General features: G+C 35.5%; 1 long non-coding RNA gene across 1 annotated transcript in view; it reads left to right on the top strand.

The window, feature by feature from the left end:
- LOC128247122 (uncharacterized) overlaps positions 1-11,168 on the top strand; it is a 40,476-nt gene that overhangs the window by 11,497 nt on the left and 17,811 nt on the right. Inside the window, exon 2 of the long non-coding RNA XR_008263547.1 lies at positions 131-189. This is a non-coding gene — a long non-coding RNA (uncharacterized LOC128247122). The remainder of the gene's footprint in view (positions 1-130; positions 190-11,168) is intronic.

Below are 11,168 nucleotides of genomic sequence, written 5' to 3'. Positions count from 1 at the left end.
ATTATTATTATTATTATTATTATTATTATTGTTGTTGTTGTTGTTGTTGCTGTTATTATTGTTATTATTATTATTATTATTATTATTATTATTATTATTATTATTATTATTATTATTATTAAATTTACAGAAATCAAAAGACGAAGACAGGTGTAGGAACAACAAGAAAGTGTATTAGTTTAACGCTCGGTAAGAATGAAAAGTCTTTTACGTTTGGAGTCTACGCTCTTCCACAAAAAGGATTAAGAGGGGTAAAAAAGGAGAGAGAGAATGAAAGAAAAAATCGGTGAGAGAAATTTTCTTCAGAGATTAACAGTTCAACATGATGAAATAGCCAGAAGAAGGCTGAATGAAAAGGAGATAATTACAATACCCGGCCGAACGAAGTTGTTCTCTCGCGCGCGTGCGTGTATGAGAATGTTATGTATGTATGAATGGGGGATGAGTGTGTGAGTATGTATGTGTGAGTGAGCTGAAAACAATGTGGATTTGTGTGTGCGTATATGTGTACCCAGTGCGTACATTATGTGGAGTGATGTGCGTTTTGTGTATTTGTGTCTGTGCGTGCGTATGGACGTGTGCATATGTGTGAGTATATATATATATATTTGTATACGTGAGTCGTCTAAGAGACCATAAGTCGAGGAAAAGATGCACTCCCATATCTGTCAGAGTGGGTATATTATCTGAAATGTATAGTAATGGATATTTAATACTATACATTTCGGATAATATATATGTATATATATATTTGAATATGTATATGTGTGAGTGTGTGTATGTGTATGTGTGAGTGTGTGTATATATGTATGTATATATATATATATATATATACATATATATATATATATATATATATATATATATATATACATACACACACACACACATATATATATATATTACACGTGTATAAGGGATGACCACTAAGTGGACATCCAATATGCTAGAAAGAGGTCATCAACTTAGTGGTCATTCCTTATACACGTGTAATACAATTATTCTGAATTTTCAGATTTTTTATATGCTAGGCCACTTGGTTTTAAATTGAATTAATATTCAATCACCCTCTATGTATAAATAATTATAGATGATATAGATGTAAACTCAGCTTCTGACCCTGATGAATTGCCAGCAATCCTCCTCAAGTCATGCAAATGAGTCCTTGCAAAACCATTGCAGCTACCTTTCAGAGCTTCATCAGAAATGGTAAGCTCCCGGACAAACTAAAGGAGAGAAGGATATGCCCCATCCATAAAGAAGAAAGCAGAGCAGATGCTAAAATCTTAATTGCACTCCTTGAAGCGAATGACTTGCTGACTGACACCCAGCATGGTTTTCGAGCAGGTAGGAGCTGCCTGACGCAGCTCTTGCATTGGGTGCTAAAGCAGCTGCTCAATAACTCAAATGTGGACGTGATATACCTCGACTTTGCAAATTGGTATGATTTGTCACAAGCTCTGAAATCTTGGTATATTTGGGAAACTTTGAGAATGGCTACATGACGTTTTAAAAGATAGAAGTCAGGTAGTGGAGGTCAATGGGGCCACCTTGAAGAAAACACAAATAATGAGTGGTGTTCTACAGGACACTGTTCTGGGGCCACAGCTATTCATAGTGGGCCTCTCCGATATGCCCTCAGCTGCTCAAGTAGCTACTCTTGCTAGCTATGAGAAGATACCAAAGTTTCTCAGACGATACAGAACCCTGGAGACGTTTTGCATCTGCAACGTGAGTCGGACGCAATATACAGGTGAGCTGATGAAAATAACATGCAGTTTAATGCTGGAAAATTCCAAGCCATGCACTACCAACACAGGAAACTCAGTGAAAAACAGATAGGATACACTGGCCTAGGAGGGATACCAATCCCGGAATCAAAATCAGTGCGTGACTTGGGCATCGACATGAGTAATGAGACATCTTTCCAGGTGCAAATTACCAAGTTGTCAATAAAATGCAGACGTCTGGCCGGGTGGATCCTTCGAACTTTCAAAACAAGAGAAAAGGAAATCATGATGGTCCTCTGGAGGACTTTCGTTCTCAGTCGTCTGGATTACCGCTCGCAACTATGGTCACCAAACAGCGTAAAACTGACGACGGACCTCGTGGGATCTAGCGAAGCTACACAAGGAAGATCGACACAATGCGCCATATCAGCTACTGAAAAAAACTGAGAGTTACGACTCTACTCTCTGGAGCGAAGGCGTGAAAGATATGCAGTAATATAGGTCTGGAAAATCCTAGAAATAATGTTCCAAACTTTGGTATTGTCACTTACACAAGCAGCAGGACGGGGCTCTACTACATGGTACCAAAGCCCTCAACACTGCTATAAGGATACAGGACCAATATTGCAACAGGTTGGGCCTCAAAGGCCTACAGCTCTTCAATATCCTCCCACAAAACCTGAGAGACCTCCATGGCGTGGATGTAGGCTTTATCAAAACAAAATTAGATCTTCTGTCGAGAGTTCCAGATAAATCTTCCTCAAGGAAAGAAACATAGATGAGAGCAGCATCATCAACGTCCCTCATCCACCAAATGTCACGTATAAGAGGAGGTTTAATGAAAGTGTGGCAAAGTAAACGGCGGTGCTCCAGTATGGCTGCAGTTGTTGGACTGAAACTGAAAGAGAATATATATATATATATATATATATATATATATATTTGTATTTGAGATGACAAGAGAATAAATGATTATCTTAGGAAATTCATTACCGCATACCTGTTTCTGCTATAAGATGTAATGAACTCATAGTTGCTTGACTGCATCTTATTGCAGAAACAGATGTAAGCTAATGAAGTTCATAAGACAAAGAAATCCCTTGACAGACTATTCCTCGGCTTGTTAACCGTTCTTGGCTGAAGACGTTCCAGGTTTTCCTTCCTAGTTAATAGCACATGTCACCTGTTACATAGAACAGTCTTCAATTATACTAAGGCCGTGGCCTAATTTTCATACTTTTCCCTTTCGACGGCTTACCATTAATTATATAAAATCTATTTTATTCAAAGCACAACAGTAGATGAGGTAACTTCGGTTAGTCGCTTGAACTTGAAAATATTACCGCTAAATAATCCCCAAATATTATCCCGGCCTCTTCATAAATGACTAAATATTCAGTTCAAAGGAATACTAATACCAAATATGATATACTAAAAAAAGAAGGCAGTGCGGTGACGGTTAGAGGACCGGGCATACGATGTGTAATGATCACAAAAGAACAGTTCTTATATGTGAAAATGTTGTTAAAAGACAACAATATCTGCAAATCTACACAAAGCAGACCCTGAAACACCTATGAATGAATGTCACAATACCCAGACGAACATCACTAAAAAACAACATTTGTAAAAAATCCAGATAAATACATGACTATACAATATAAAGAACTGTACCTCGAACAACAACGATAAAAGCAGGAAGTACCATTGATATCTCCCTTTTCAGTGTTATAGCGCACAAAATCGAATAAAAAAGAAGCCGTTTCATATACGAAAATTAACTGTAAACACAACAAAAAAGTTTTACAAATTCTGAAAAACAATGCTAACAGCATCAAAACACTTTTTATTGGACAAAAGAAATTTGTCATCATTGACGAAATGTGGTATTAGTACAGAAATTATTCTTAAATCAGGCGAGACAGACCCTTTCATAGCGAGTGTGGTCTTATAACATATAACATATATATATATAGATATCACATATGACATTTGGAAGCTAGAAAGCAAGTTTTTTTTTAAATAAAAAGAAACGAGATACATTTCGCTACTGACCTTACTAACCATTCCTCTGAGTTACGCAGCTCAAATGCAGAATTCTTATAAACAACATCACTGGGGTAGAATTGAATGCACTCAAACATCCTGGAATTCAAAGTGTAAACATAACGAGCTGGCAGAATCGTTAGTACGCCGGGAAAATGCTTAGCGGCATTTCGTGTGTCTTTACGTTCTGAGTTCAAATTCCGCAGCAGTCGACTTTGCCTTTCATCCTTTCAGTGTCGAAAAATTAAGTACCAGTGAAACACTGGGGTTGATGTAATTGACTACTCCCATCCCACCAAATTGGTGGTATTCGCAGCAGGGCCGAATGACAGAGAAGTTCGCCTTGTAATCACGAGGAACTCGGTTTGGTCTCACTGGGTGAAATCCTGAGCATGTATCTTTTACTATGGACTGGGTCAATCCAAACCTTATAAATGAAATTGGGTAGATAGAATTTAATCAATCGTTTCCTTTAATTCAGAAGTCTTGCCTTGTTATTTACTCTGTTTATTTGCTCTGTTTATGACAGGCGAAAATCACAGGTACTTGTGAGCGAACAATAGTTGTCACCTGGGAAAACATAAGCAGCACTTGTGTATTATGCTAATAATATTTCTCGAGTAAAGATCTCATCCATATATTTAGAAGATAGTAAACTATTTTAATATTTGTATTATTGTGTGAAAATTCCCTAAATGATAACATTATCTACAACATACCCTACTCTGTGTGCATACATCCTATCTATCTATCTATCTATCTATCTATCTATCTATCTATCTATCTATCTATCTATCTATTTATCTATCTATCCGTTTATTTTCGGTTTGTCGGTTCATATCAATGATTTATAAATTTATATACTTGAGAATTCAAGTAAACAAGATAGATTACAAATGTAAAAAGGGAATTTGTAAAGGTTAGAGGCACAAGTAGTTATATTTTCTTTCCTTTTATTCAAGATTGTTTACATAATTCATATATATAATTATACCCTTATCTGTCTGTCAGTTTGTCTATCTTTCTCTCTCTTTATATATATATCGAAGTGTATGCGTGTATATACACATATATACACCCATATACATACATATATTATATGGAACACTTTGTTTAATGGAAGTTTTAATATTTCAAGCGGATTGGTTCACTTCAGCATCAATTACAGCTTTAAAACGCAACGTAACTCTCGTTCAAGTTCTGAACGGTTGTTAGGGGGAATTTTGAGCCATTCTTCAAGTAAATCTTGATTTGGCTCCTTCAGCAACTATTGCGAAGAAAACTGTTTTTACTGGCTACTCGAACATGCACCATAAATGTTCGATTATATTGAAATACGGTGATTGTAGAGGTCAATGCAAATGGTCTACTTCATTTTTGTGCTCTTCCAAATTTTGAATAACATTAGCTTAGTAAATCAGTACATTAACGTCATAGAAAATTGTGCTATCACCAGGGAACAATTTTTGTATCATGGACATAATCAATCAAAAATCTCGTACAACCCTGATGTTAACTCTGCCATGTTGAGCAACAACTAAAATTCCAAGAATACTCCATGATATGGCTGCCCAAAACGCTATGGAAGCATCTTCATGCTTTCAGGTACGAAACAAAAATCAGTGTTGAAAGCTTCTTTGGGCTGCCCTCAGACATAAATACTCTCCGGTTTGTCAGAGAAAGTTACATTGTTTCATTGAGCTACCGACTACATGTGATAGTCTAGATACCACTTTTTACATTTACCAATGTTGATGTGGGATGAAAGAAGTTTAGCAATTGTAGCCATCCCTTAGTAGCTAACCTTATAGCGCTCACTACGAACGGATTTGGTTGATTCAGAGTTAGCGAGGTGGTGGTTTAGCTGTGCTGTCTCTTTTATTTCAATATTTCGATGGTTTAAGATACAAAACATTTCATTATTCTCTGGCCCCTTTCGGTGAGGTTTGCCTTCCTTCTAGATTTATGCTTGCCAGAATTGGTTTTACATTGGTTTTAATAATGCTAACTGTCTTTAGTGAGTGCTTTCTCCGAAACAGTTGTTGCAACTGAAGTTCCAGCCATCTACGCTCTAACAATCTACTCTCTTTGGAAATCAGTTAAGTCAGGCATTTTAACTTATTTAGATATAAATATCTGAAAAACAGTTAAAATAGAAGGCTGTATGATGAAGTTCAAGCCATACATAATGCATTAGAAAACCAAATCAGTATTGAATTTACCATATTGACAGTAGAAAAAATAGTTAAATAGTAAGTGGTGCTTCCATTATTTTGTCCGAACTTTGTATATGTATGTTGTCTTCTAGTTTTAATTGCTCGAAGTCTCCTTGTAAGGAAGTAAATAGGTTCTAACAAAGATACACAGCTCTCTCATTAGAATGTAAATAAAAGTTTTAAAAGTTCTTGACCGATCCACTAAGATATCGTACTTGTAATATGTGGGTTAATAGGTTGATTTCTTCTGAAAACCCTAGATTTTCCAGATTGTCACTTAGGCATTTACTAATAAAAACCAAGTGTTCCAATTATTGATATGAATGTGGATGTATTAATTGGGTAAAGAAGCTAAAAAATTCGAAGCATTTGTCGTAGTTATCCTCTTTCGCTTTGATTTCTGAAGAACTGTTCACATCAGCAGTGCAGCTGATCTCTATGACGGTACATACCTTTTCTTGTCTGTCCCAGACAATGATATCCGGCCTGTTATGTTCACACTAGGTAGAAGTTTTGATGGGAAAGTTTCAACAATATTACTTGTGTTCACGTTTATGTATGTACTCAATAACAGAGCGAATCTCTATACTTATCTCAGGTCTTTCATTCAAAATGTACAGAATTTTCAACCCTTGTGTCACCCTGATTCTGTATCTATGAAAAGAGTTGTAAAATATATTAGAAATATGTTTTAAGTTGTTCAAACACTATCTATAATAGAACTCAATGCACTGGTAGAGTGGATTCAAATATTGTACCAAAAGTTGGCTGTCTTCTCATTTTCCATCTGGGTGTTTCACGAATATTGTGAACAGCGCAGCAATGGGGTAGAGCTCTAGGTAAATTGCCAAATTTCAATAAAACAGACACACGAACACACACACACACACACACACACACACACACACACACACACACACACACACACACACACACACACACACACACACACACACACACACAAACGTTCGGTTAAAAATGTTTAACAAACATTCAAATATTAAACTCATTATTTGAAAAACAATTATTCTAAATCATTACTGCATGTCGAGTTTATTGTCGAACTTCCAGCTGAAACGAACGGTGGTTTGTATCTCGTCCTGCCACTGCTCTGAAATTATTGCTTCAGCAGTTTCGTTGTCTTATTAAAGATTAGTATGAGAGAATACTCTCAAAATATATATGGTGCATGTATCGTCACGAGCTGCATCACTCTGTAATACATAATTAATGGACAACTGGTTTTTGAGGCTCCAGTGATATTACCATGCTCTCTTAGGAGCCCAGAGCAGGTGCCAGAAACCTGCCAATATCTATAGATTCACACCAGTGGTTAATGCTTGTTTTAGAACCACACAAGCAGTGTCAGATTTTACGCTATTTGTCTAGACCACACGGAAACGAGGAATTGAAATATTTTCAAGCATGTTTCATTGTATGATGGTGAAACCATCAGATTAATTAAGATGTTGAAAGTGAAGAAAACTAGAGGCACCACAACATCATAGGAACATAGTTTTCAAAGAAGAATGCCTTTAATAATTGCATTCCTGCGTTAGGAGTGAAAAGTCAGCCCCGTCTCTTCACTTACTCATCTATCTTACATGAGATTCTAGAATGATAGAAACGCTGCTGATATCTCTCAAGGGCATTTCAAATACAGATACCTAATGTTAACACAATACCACACGCCTATAATGGATCACGTGTGTTGCCGGCTGAACGGCTCCAGGTAATACGTGATATTAATTCTCTTTTATCTACATCAGACGAATGAACTACAAAAGCAATTTCGGTTGGGAAGAATACCAAGATTGGACAAATAAAACTATATATTGTGGGACACGCTTTCATCTATTCAACACCTGTATGTATGTATGTATGTATGTATGTATGTATGTATGTATGTATGTATGTATGTATGTATGTGTGTGTATGTATGTATGTATTTGTGTATGTATGTATATATGTATGTGTGTACGTACGTACGTACGTACGTATGCATACACGTACACACACTGATATACGCACGCATGTTTCGAACATTCATTTATAATTTTGGAGCTTTGATAACTTTTTGGAACTTTAAGGACATTACTCCATACATTTCGAGTTCTAGAGCTAATATAAATGCGTATCCTACTAATAAACAACCATTAAATGTCTATAAAATGAATGCCATTCAGGTCTAATTATATATTGTCTGGCATTTAATTATGCAAAATCATTCTTGGTTTATACTGAGTTACGAATAAAGCTGGTTAATTGATATTCAAATGCAATTTTTCTTTATATTTCAAGCTCATTTTTCATTACCGTTTTTTGTATTCGTCGAATATATAGACACACGTATATACCAGTGCTGTAATCTATTAGATTGACGAGAGAAATTTTCATTTATTGTGTTGTCACACACTGGCTATCCTCCACGGCAATACCATCGCAGTCATTACTGCGGGGTTCCACTGAGCATACCATTTGTTCTGGTGTGTGTGACCCATTCCCCATTTCCCCTCCATGTTCTCCCACTTAACTCCCGTTTTTCTTTTTTCTTTCTTCTTTATTTTTATATTTAAACATTATGACTGAAAATGCGATCAGTTGGTTTAAAATAAAAATGATATAAACAACAATAAAAAACTTTATCAGAAAGGAAGTTCAGGTGCAGCCAGTGCAAGGAAAGGATTTACCATATTTGCGGATACTCTGTCATATGCCATTCATGCCCACCTATATGTCAATCCATTAAGCTGAAAGCAGGTTTGGTACAGGGAGTCGGCTGCAATTATGAGCCATGTTTTTTTTTAAACTGACAAAATCTACCTTCCAAGGAGTGAAAGGAAAGTCTCTGTACTCTATCAGACATCACACACTCTTTTGACAAAAACATTGTACCGAAAAACTTGAAGAAACTGTCCAATTACACAGACGTTGAAACTGAAATAAGTTCGATGTGAACAGGGAAGTGAAAATGTTAGCAAAATCATTTGGACAGCTAGTTACGATAAAAAAAAGACATGAAAAACATGTACGTAAATATTAGAGTAAACGACGTCACGCACACTGTCCATAAAAATTTTGCGCCACCGTTCATATCCTACATAAAAAAAAACTCAAACTTTCCAACGGTACACACCTCACTCATAACATAAATTCTACATCTACAAAAGAAAATACTACAAAACACCTCAGGAACACAGCACTGGCAGTGGTGCAGTTGTTGAAACATTTGAAGAAACTCTTACAAGATTATACACTAGCGACTCATTTTCCAGAGCTTTCATTAGATACAAAATATATAGATACATGAATAGGTGCATACAGTTGTGTAGAAAATGCAAATATATATTTTTTTCAATTTTTAGAGATAGCGCTAAAGAATTAATACTATTTTGTCAATTAAGTGAATAAAATATATCAGAATAGAGTAATTTAAACATAAACGAAAGTAATTCTACTAACTCGATTAATTACCAAAAAAAGTTACCTTCTTTCTGTCTTTCTTACTACCAGGTTTATATAAAAGCTATATAATATAGCATTTCTTTTCACTGTTCATCTTTCATGAAATTCTTCCTGAAAGATTAATGCTGTGAATATTTGCTTAGTTTTAATTAAGTGCAACTGAACATATTAGCAACTGTTTTGTTTGGAAATACCTTACAAATAAAAGTATTAACAATATCGATCGACAGGCTTTGAAACCGATTAAAATTAGCATTTCTTGAAGGTTTTAATCAAATTAAAAATTTTAAACTTTCAGGCAGAAATGAAGGAAATTAAATTAGGCTTATATCAGAAATGTTTACATTTACAGGCAAAAGCAATGGACTTTTTCAAGAGAGAGAAAAATAACTTCATGCATTTGACTGAAAGGACAGAAAACAGAAAACAACTCTTAGAAATTATGCAGTTTAGAAAATTATCAAATTAGAGGTTCGGGAGAATCCCAATCAACAGAAGTTTTACTATTTTCCCCGATCTCTTGCCAATCGTAAATCCCACAATTAATTTTTCAATTCAGTAATTGAAAAACCTGGCAAAATTAAGAAAAAGATCTACTCAGCTCCTAATTTTATTATCTGTCTTAAATCAATAATAATGTAGGAAGTCCACTCAGATTTGACACTTATTATTGTTTTTTAAAGTTGTTTTCTAAACTTTATTGTGATCTGAATAGTTGGTTGAATTTACGAAGTATTTATCTAACTCGAAGACGAAAACTTCCCGAGCATATGGAAAAGGCAATGCGAAATTGGAATGCGTGTATTCACCTCTCCAATAATAGCATAAAAATGTAGTACTCACAGGTTCTTCAATGAGGCATCTCGGATAAGTAATGATATAGTTGGTTAAGAACATCTAAAACTTTGGACTGTCTTCTTTATATTGTTGAATGAAATAAAATCTTGCTTTTTAGAGCAACTTAATCTTAAATGAAAGCCTGTTATTATCAGGAATGTAGGGCTACTGCGCTAATAACTTTAATTCTTTAATGTATATACAGAATCAAAAAGCTAATGTAACATATTTGGTTATGTAACGCTAGAGCTGATAACGTATCAACTTGACACAAACCACCCTTTAATAAACGTAAAAAAATATGCTTTTAATGGCCGAAAACTTCGGTTTTCTGCTGCAATTGAAGTGAAGTGACATTCACCAACCGAATATTCAATCTGTGTCAAAGCACGACTTTCTGCTAACTTACAAGGGAGAGGTCACGTGCTAACGACGGGACCTCTCTGTAATCGATCGATCTAGTAGACGTCACATCTTCAAATCACAAGCTATCAACTTTAAAAAGAAACTGACACGTTACAGGATGTAGTCTTAGAAACACAGTATCTGTTACGAAAGATACGAAGATCATGGCTGGAATGTTTTTGATCATAGGTCAGCAGAGTTACAACAGGCTATGGACTAAACATTAACATAAAACAGAATTTAGCATTATTTTTAGGCTTTCTTCTGTGTATACGCACGCACGCGTACACACACAGACACTGCTCGAAATTAGGAGTAGATAGACAGCCGCCAACTGATGAAGGATTGTTTTCCGTGTTACTTGTCCTGTTCTCCATCTTATTCTCTTGTTATTTGCGTATTTAACTCGTTTGTTTCCGTACCTCATGTTGTTGGTGACATCCTGTACCCACATATGCATATATATATA

Source organism: Octopus bimaculoides, chromosome 2 (genome assembly GCF_001194135.2).
Source record: "Octopus bimaculoides isolate UCB-OBI-ISO-001 chromosome 2, ASM119413v2, whole genome shotgun sequence".
Lineage (NCBI taxonomy): Eukaryota > Metazoa > Mollusca > Cephalopoda > Octopoda > Octopodidae > Octopus > Octopus bimaculoides.
The sequence above is the reverse complement of the archived record's forward strand: the minus strand, read 5'-3'. Positions and strand labels throughout refer to the sequence as shown.